The sequence below is a fragment of the Neovison vison genome, chromosome 11 (assembly GCF_020171115.1).
Source record: "Neovison vison isolate M4711 chromosome 11, ASM_NN_V1, whole genome shotgun sequence".
Classification (NCBI taxonomy): domain Eukaryota; kingdom Metazoa; phylum Chordata; class Mammalia; order Carnivora; family Mustelidae; genus Neogale; species Neogale vison.
In genome coordinates, this window is record NC_058101.1 from 12,644,395 (window position 1) to 12,651,454 (window position 7,060).

The 7,060-nt window shown below is 36.8% G+C and overlaps 1 non-coding gene across 1 annotated transcript; it reads left to right on the top strand.

The window, feature by feature from the left end:
• Positions 1-6,207: 6,207 nt before the first annotated feature.
• LOC122890765 lies at positions 6,208-6,309 on the top strand. Its single transcript, XR_006381188.1, has one exon. It is a non-coding gene; the product is annotated as a U6 spliceosomal RNA (small nuclear RNA).
• The last annotated feature ends 751 nt before the right edge of the window (positions 6,310-7,060 follow it).

Genomic DNA, 7,060 nt, shown 5'->3' on the forward strand with positions numbered 1-7,060 from the left:
CAGTCCCACAAGACTGCCTTTCACTTCAGATGCCAGTCCAAGTCCACATTATTACCTGTGCTTTTGGCCGACTGGCTGCAAATCAGAGATGCCCATGATCCTCTCCTCGGGCTTGATTAACTTACCAGAGCTAGCTGCTCACAGAACTCAGGAAACCAATTTAGTCACTAAATTAGTGGTTTATTACAAAGGATACTAGCTAGAAGAAGAGATGCATAGGGTAAGGTCCTGAACAAAGTAGCTTCTGTCCCTGGGGAGTGTGGAGCCAGGAATAGTCGACATGGAAGCATACTGCCCCAGCAGCTTAGAAGCTCTCTGAACTCTGTCCTTTTGGGTTTTAATAAAGGTTTCATTACTTAGCATGACTGATGAAATCCCTAACCATTGGTGTTTGGACTCAATTTTCAGCTCCTCTCCCCTCCATGAAGAAGGACAGAAAGGTCCAAACCACTAATCACAGGGGTGGTTCCCGGACAACCAGCCCTACCTTTAGGTAATCTAAGGGCTTTCCAAAAGTCATTTCATTAACATAATAAAAGACACCTTTATGGTTCTCATCACTTAGGAAATTCCACGAGTTTTAGGAGCTCTGTGCCCAGAACAGGAAGAAGATCAAATCCATATTTCTTATTGTAAATCACATCACAATGATGTAAACATGTAAAAACACTATGATAATCCAGTGATGGTTAAGAACTTGGTTTTTAAGCCAGATTGCCTGGGTTTAAAACCAAATATTTAATTTACTGGGTGAATGACATTTGAAGTAACACAAATGTTACTTAACATTTGGGTGCTCAACGGGGATAATATTAGAACCTTCCTCATAAAGTTACTTTGAAGTTTAAATGAATTAATATACCTAGAGAACCTAGAATAAAGCTTAGCACATAGTAAACACTGTATGTATTAACTATGATTACCATAGAAGAACCTCTGATGTACCCTGGGAGCAAGGAGAAGGAAAAGTCTAATTTAGTCTGCAGGGTGGAGAGGAACCTCCAAAGAGCTGGGTTCTGCAGACCAAGGAGAGACTAGTATTAAACCACATTTGAGGAACTTTACAGACTGTATCAGTTTTTAAAGGGTCCAGATAAATCCTGATCTAGCTGACTCCCTTAGCATGAACTCATCACTCAAAGGACGACTCCATTCCAAATAGGTTTTCTGTCTGTTAGGGTCTCATACAGTTACATCTGACTAGAAAAAGCTCTATTCTTTCCTGTTTAATGCATACTACTTGGTTTATAAAACCATTTTTTTCCACTCTGTCTTGTGTTAGACTGTACTTATAGTAGTTACGCAGTTTAAATCCCACTCAGAGCAAAAAAGATGGACTCACACTTAAGAAATTTTCTCTCCATGTTATTGATGTAGGAAACAAAGGCAGAAGGATGTGTAGATAAAATTAAATTTCCTTATAACCTACAACCCAAAGACAGATACTTGAGGCAGGAAAAGTAAAACATTTCTCCAGGAAACTTCCAATTGTCTTAAGTGTAATGCTTTGCTAGTGGGAAAAATAATCTTAGCTTGATAATAGTTAGGCCTCCATGATCCTTGATCCATGGCATCCAGGGATCCCTGGATCCAAAGGATCCATGATCTTTTATCATATGAAAATCCTGTTGGAAACTTCCCTTGTCTTTACTTCCCCCAACTCTGAGAGATATAATCAGTCATCCCTCGCACTTATAATGCAGCTCTTTCTGTCCATGGTCCTGTTCCTGTGCCTTAATAAAACCACCTTTTTGCAATGAAGATGTCTCAATAATACTTTCTTGGCCATTGGCTCCGAACCTTACCACTTCAAACCACATCATTATTAGTTCTAAAACTTGCTCAACTTAATAATAACTAGTGACTTCTCACCTGTGGGTTTCACAGTGTTTTCTTAAAAATGAGTCAATGACATTAGCTCCAATGGCAAGGGAAAAGATGTCTAAATCAAAACAAACTTTCAATAGACTATTTTACATAAACGAGGAGAGAAGACAAAACAATGTTTCAGAAGTCTTTTCCAAGTAAGAATAAGAGCTTTTGCCAATTACTGAAAGATGACTGCCTCTTCTCCATATAAATAGATGTTTTGCTTTCTGAAAACATGTTAATTTTTCTTTTTTTTTTTTTTTTTAAGATTTTTTATTTATTTGAGAGAGAGCATGTGAGTGTGGGGGTGAGGGAGCAGAGGGAGAGGGACAAGCAGACTCTGCCAAGCAGGACACAGGGCTCCACATGGAGCTCTATCCCACCACCCTGAGATCATGACCTAAGTGAAATCAGGAGTCAGACGCTTAACCAACTGAGCCATCCAGGCACCCCAATAAACTATTAATTTTTCAATTTCATTCCCAGGGACTTTCAAATTGTCTGGCTTTACTATGAATGAGTCTGTATAGCATTTAGAAGGCTAAAAACAAAAGGAAGAAAGCCAAAGAGGAATACCAGTTATTGCCATCTGCCCCAGGGCTTTGCAACCTAAGCACCACCCTGCTTGTTTTTGAGGTGACTACACCCTCTTTTCTCTAGGCATTAGAATCTCTCCTGTATATGTACAAACATTTGTCACTGACAAAGTTTCATCGTCAGGGAATTTCTAGATAGGGATCTCTGAGTTAAAATTCCAAAGTATATGCATCCACCCATCCTTATAATTACTCTCTGTGGCTTTTAAAAAATAACTAGACACATCAACGGTTTCACAACCGCTTCAGAGTGGTAGGATTAGTATGCAAACTCCTAGAGAAATTATGCAGGTGACCACAGTTATTAGTGTGCACGTTGTTAAAATGTTTGAATGCTGTCATGCTAGGACCAAAAGATCAAATTTGAAGATTTTATCAACATAAGGCTGTTGACTCAGCACTTGAGAACTGGGATGTGAGAATGTCGTTGCCTGAGCTGCCTGCTGCCTGCTTTGGGGTTTTCTCTCATAAAGAACATCATGCAGTATTTTGGGGTAACAATAGGAAATTTTTTCTGTAAGAACCACAACTAAAATTACCATCTGGTAGCTGTTTTGCTATGTCTTTCTATGATAGCTAGTCATCAACTATTTTTTTCTCTATTAATTTCACTTCAGTCAAATATATTTCAGAATGAAATGAGAAGACAGGAATTTCCTACATATATGCAAATTCATTTATTAGGAAACAACATATAACATCATAGACTACTAGAATTGAGAAAAACCATGGATATATTGGCTTTACTAGTGATTTCACTATTTGGTCCAGGAGGAGAAATGCTTGTGTATCCTGGTTATGTGGGGCCTGCACATTTCCTTAAGTTATTCTTAGGCCCTAGACCTCAATTTCTATCTCAAATTAGCTTCTTTAAACAATCAGATGGCTCACTGAACAGTACTTAATACTGTGAATAAATTGGGCTTGCTCTTTCCATTCTAAACCCTTTTTAAAGATTTTTTTTTTTTAGGATTTATTTATTTGACAGAGAGAGATCACAAAGAGGAAGAGAGGCAGGCAGAGAGAGAGGGGGAAGCAGGCTCCCTGCTGAGCAGAGAGCCCGATGCAGGACTCGATCCCAGGACCCTGAGATCATGACCTGAGCTGAAGGCAAAGGCTTAACCCACTGAGCCACCCAGGCATCCCTAAGCCCTTTTTAATCTGTGTGTTTTTCTGGACAGGTGGAGGACAGGTCTTGGTACATCAACTTATTTTAGTAAGAATGGTGAATTTGCCTGAGCTTGAATCTAAACAAAATCTTAGCCAGCAGGAACCAGATCATCTATCTATATTGCTGATAAAATATTTTTGCATTTGTTGATTTGTTATTAAGTCCTTTTATGGTGTTCATGTCCTAAATTCCATCTTTATATACACTGCAGCACTCAGGCTACAAAAATGGACTGTTTAATCACCAAGTTCTTTTTAGAAATAAAATAATTATTACTTATTTATCTATTGATTGATTATAAACATGTGGAAAAATAATTAAAATGAATTAAATTAGAAAGAAGAAAAAATAACTTGTATGAAATAACCATTTTTTGAAAGAAAAAGAAACTGTGTTTGTTCTTAACCTTTAAATTGTAAATAACTTCTCACTGCAGAAAATTTAGACAATACTGATAATCAAAAAGAAGTGAAAAAAATCCAAACTTCTTGTACATTACTTAGTTGTGTTTGTTTTTTTGTTTTGTTTTCTGTGTGTGTTTGTGTGTGTAGTCAAGTGGTTCAATTTTCAGGATTGGAATAGTGTAAGAAATATAGTTTATATTCTTTCTATTCCATCTAAGGCCTAGTTACAAGAATGTCTTCACTCTTTAAATGGCTCTCAAGGTCACGATTTTTAGTAATGGTGTTATAGTCAAACAGATGGAAATTATGCATTTATTTAACCATTCACCCAAGTGACAAAAATTTAGGTTATTTTTTACTGTTATTACAAAATAATGTTCTAATGAACATTCATGTATATAAATATTTATGTTTCTCTCTGATACTTTTAGGTCAAATTCCTATAAGTGGTATGGCTAAGATAATTTAAGTTTTTAAGATAGATTTTTTTAATATATTATCAAATTGTCTCCCAAAAAAGTTGTACCAATTTATAAACTCACCAACAGTCACTGGTATACCCTCACTGTCTGCAACACTGAGTATTATCAGTCTTCTTAATACCTGATGCTGATTGGTAAACAATAGTATATTCTTATTTTAATTTGCATTTTTTTCCTAAAGATTTTATTTACTTATTTGAGAGAAAGCAAGCATGAGAGCACCAGTATGGGCAAGAGCAGAAGGAGAGGGAAAAGCAGACTTAATCCCAGGACTTCCCCTGAAGGCAGCCCCTTAAAGGACTGACCCATCCAGGTGTCCCAAATTTGCATTTTTAAATTACAAATGAAACTAAATTCTTTCTCTCCATCCTTTGTATATCTTCAATGAATTGCTAATTACTTTTTTTTTTTTTCCAGTTGAACATGCTCATCTTTTATTTCAATTTTTAGGAGTCTTTTTTAGTATAAAAGGCGTTAACACTTGGTCATATACATTGCAAGGATTCTCCTTCTTGGTAAATTGCTTTCTTACCTGGTTTGCATGTTTTTAGGAGTAGATTGTGATACTAGTTTACTAGTATCCTAACTAGTGATACCAGGTTACTAGTATCCTCATTTTGGGGAGAAATTAAACAAGGACTGATTATTAATCTGGGAGGCACTGATTGAGTTAGGGACATGAATGGTGTTTTTTGGACTGCATTCGAATTTGGATGATTGGCTTGCTGTTTTGGACAATGAAGTTATAATTTTGGTGCTTTAGTCTCTATTATTTTTAACACTCAAAACAACCCTTTAAACAGCTATCATCATATTTGAGTCATAGATCTACCAAAGTGGCAAAAGCAGAATTTACAAGCCAGGTTTGTCCAATGTCAAAGCCTAGTCTTATGATTATACCACACTATTTCTAAAGATTGCATAAGTGTTTTTTTTTTTAATCCCTATGTTTCTTCCGTATATTTTTAAATGCTTGCCTGATATTCCGTATAGTTGGTGTTCCATAAATTCACCATGAGTGAACTCATTTCTCAACTACATAGATCTGGACACAAAGGACACAGAAAGGATAAATATCTTGCCTAAGATTACCCAGCGAGGCAACAATAGGGAGCCAAGGGGAGAAGGCCAAATATAGTGGGATCTATTCCATCAATCTTTTTATCTTGTGTTTCTTCCTTTGCTTTTTATGCCTAGAAAGTTCTTCTCTGCCTAGAGATAAGGGACAATCAATTATGTTTCCTTCTAATTGTTTCTGGTGCTGGCTTGCATATTTATATTTAACTCAACACTATCTGGAACATATTTTGGTGAGAGAAAAAATTAGAGGTTTTTTCCTAAGGTGGGGGGACTTGATGAAATAATTCAAAGTTTCATCTGAAAGAATATGTAGATGGTAATTGCCAAGAAATATTTGAAGAAGAGACTTAGAACAGAAAACTAGTATTGCCAGAAATTTAAAAATAGTAATTATGCAATAATTAAAACAGCACACACTGTTTTAAGGAAAAAAAAAAAACCTCTGTTCATTTTAAAGGAAAAATTAAAATGATGTGAAAATATATTTTTCTCAAAAAGCATATCAGTTTATTAATTTGGGATTTGATGATTTTTCAGATCGAAGGAATGTCAAAAATCATTACTGAAAAAACACAACACCCCAAATAAAAATCCAGACAAGCCCAGTGCTTGTTTCTGCAGCATACATACACAAATTGGATCCATGCAGAGATTAGCATGAGCCTTGCCAAGATGACACACGAATTTGTGAAACATTCCATCCTTTTCAGTTATGCAAGATGAATTTTATACCTCAATAAAGCTGACAAAAAGAAGCCGAAGCCTAAATTTTCTCTAACAAGGCTGCCCTTAATGAATTGTGACAGTGAAACGATCCTTTTGACATGGTGCTGTTACTATGGCCATAAACATAGGTGTCATGGCAGATGTTGGCGCAGAGGCCACTGAGCGGAGGAGCGAACACTTTCTGGCTTTGGTATGTGGGTGTGGTGCTTTGTTCATGCTCCACACCCCTGGCTCCTTGCAACGTGCATCTGCCCATCTGCAGGAGAGAGCACTGTCTCCCCTCTTAACCTGATGATCTTTCTACTTCTGAATGGCAGCTGGGTTGGGTTATTATGGGCTGTGTCTTCTTCCTTGTGCTGGGATTTGGATAGGCAGGAACTACTCCCTGGAATTATGAGGATGCTCAAAAGAGCCTCCAGGTGGAAAGAATTTGGCCTTGACCTGATGTAGAAAAGAAAGAAGAGCTTAGAAAGAAAATAATCCTAGAATCAAGGAATTTTAAAAATAGGATGAAGGGTTTTCTTTCAATCTTCTATTACTCAGCCAAAAACCTATAAACGTATATGTGGTTTTCAGGACGAGGAACTCAATATCAGAAATGGAAAACTAACAGTTGACTATGAACCCCGAGGTTGAGGGGACTTATATGCTAACCCTTTTTTCCCTCAGTGACATTTACAGAAATACGGGAAATGTATTTCTTTCTATGAAAAGCAAGCATGGCAAGATCTC